This window comes from Penaeus chinensis, chromosome 1 (genome assembly GCF_019202785.1).
Source record: "Penaeus chinensis breed Huanghai No. 1 chromosome 1, ASM1920278v2, whole genome shotgun sequence".
In the NCBI taxonomy this organism is placed as follows: Eukaryota; Metazoa; Arthropoda; class Malacostraca; order Decapoda; family Penaeidae; genus Penaeus; species Penaeus chinensis.
Window position 1 is genome coordinate 13,669,364 of NC_061819.1, and position 2,500 is coordinate 13,671,863.

A 2,500-nucleotide genomic window follows, 5' to 3' on the forward strand; every position below is an offset into this window, starting at 1 on the left:
GGTAAATACACATACCGTGTACATATTTGTTAATTTGAAACAAAAGTCCATATTAGAAAATATCTTGAAGGCTTGACTAATTTACTTCAAAGCATTTTAATATCTAAGAATCTTTTTCCAATAATTTTTCAGTTAATTCTGCGATACGATAATTTCTAACCTAAAGACACTGATGCAAAAAAACGAAATAAATGCAGATTTATTCGAAATCGTTTTGAATTCAGGGAATATGTTTTCGATGATTTGATAAAATGACTATTAACATTTTATTTTAACTATGAATATATATTTATTTGATTTCAACAATTTGCTTAAGAAAGGTTACTGTCTTGCTTACCCCAAATCCTTTGTTCTTGATATTGTAAATATTGCAACGTTGAATTGATCTTGACAACCATTTAGAAAGATTGCACAAATACTAACCATGAAAATGGATTCAGCATTCTCTTGATAGACATAGTGTATTAAACCTATTAGAATGATATGCGTTCATATAAAGTAACCTATCAGAACAAAATACGTTCAAATAGTAGTATATAAATTATTTGAACAATAAGTGTTCATATAAAATAATTCATCAGAACAAAATGCGTTCAGATAAATTAGTTATCATAACAATATGCATTTATATAAACTAACCGTAAAATAAGAAAGAAAAAGGGGGTATATCTGAAGAAAAAATTGTAGTATATCAAGAGAAAGAAAAGTAGATTCAGTCAAAGAAAAGTCGTATATCCAAGCCAAGAAAAAATGGTATATCCAATGAAAGAAAAAAGTGGTATATCCAAAGCCGGTAAAAAGGGATATATCCAGAGCAAAAAAATCCAGAGGAAAAAGTATATGTCCCAGTCAGTCGCCGAGGGCTGAGACGGACGAAGGCGTGGGGCTCGGCGCGGTCGTCCGAGCCTACAGCGCCGCCGCGACACCCAAGCTACACATCGGTCTTGCGTCAGCCTTCACATTCTCCCGCCATTTCCCTCCACATTTTTCTTTCCGGCCAGGTAATTTGGGTAAAAGCGTGTGATGTGGCTCACCTTCGATATGCAGTGTTATAAAATTGATACAATTAATCAAGCTGTAGACCGATTTCTGGAGGAGAGGGAGAGGATAGGGGGAATTTATCTCACTTCGAGCCGGGGAAACCCACAACTTCATTTTACCGTCGGGAGCAAGTTATCCCTAAAGAACTTCATCTAGTTCCCCCTCCCAGTGGCCAAGGAGAAGTTTATACAGTTCACTTTGTTAGTGGAAGTCCTTTCCATGATATTTATCTCGGTGTAGAAAGAGAGAGAAAGAAAGAGAGAAAAAAAAAGGTAATGGACATTTTTGTATAACTTCGTAAGAACATGTAAAAGCCAGATCCAGGAAGTCCGTTTAGCGGAGACCCATTTAATTGAAACAAATTTCATCATGTCACTGTTAGTTTAGTTGAGCGGAACATTGTCTTTCTGCCTTAAACACGATATTTGAGAGGGGATGTACTTCAGGCCAGTTTCAGATTAGTTGGAGCGATTCCTTCCTACGTCCTTGGGAAACGTGTGATTGATACGTTTGCTCTTGACGCTAATTCGTGTCGCTCATTTCCTTCGTTTCTGTGTCCGTTGGGAGGATTTTTTCCCCTTGGCTTATCGTCGTTGATTTTTTTTATACTATTCAGCGAAACGCTTTTATGTTCGCATGTACATACACACGTCCACACAACTCTCACGTATATACACTGTTGTCAAGGAGAGTGGCTCTTGAAAGGAAAAGAGCGTCTCTCAGTATGGAAAAACGGCTCTTTGATGGCGAGGGCGAGACGGAGGACGATGCTCCGGGACGGAAGGCTCCGTCGCCCCCAGCCTCTGGCCTTCTGCTGGCCGATGGCCCCCTGTCCTTTGTCTGTTTTATGTCCCTTTGGTGGACAAGCCAGAGCATCGCCCACGCCCTGACAACAACAATCTCGTCTTTCGCCAGTTTAACAGTCTTGGACGGAACTTGGCCCATACTTCTCTCAACTCTGGGCTCTCCCGGGATCTGCTCCATTCCTGGCCTCAGGGCCAAGTCGCTGCGTTGACATGATCAGCTCGTAATCTGGCCCGGTGACAAGCTCAGCATCTGCCAGACATGTGTAATGCCGTGTGTTCTAACTCCCGCCTCAGCTAGAGTCGCTAGGGTACACCCCTTTTCTCTCTTCAAAACCGATGAATTCGATATAAATTCGCAGGATTCCCATTCTGCGAGCCCCGTCCCGTAGCCACATACCACGTCCTCGTCGGCTGTCCGCTACCTCCAGCACGCGCGCCCCTTCTCCGCTGGCCTCTGCCGACTTTAATCGAATTTCTCTCATTTTCGGTCAATTCATTTCCCGAGCCTAAATTTTTTAAGCAGCTTTCAAAGAGATGGAATTTTCAAATGCTCCATCTATTTATCAATCAATTTATTAACAAATGATGCGTGATGTTTGGTATTTAATAATGCCGTTATTTAACGGAGGAAATATCCAACATTTTTTTTTTTA

At 40.9% G+C, this 2,500-nt stretch overlaps 1 protein-coding gene across 1 annotated transcript in view; it reads left to right on the plus strand.

Moving 5' to 3' along the window:
* LOC125032155 (nucleolysin TIAR-like) overlaps window positions 1-2,500 on the plus strand; it is an 808,116-nt gene that overhangs the window by 22,924 nt on the left and 782,692 nt on the right. The gene's annotated exons all lie outside the window — the stretch shown is intronic.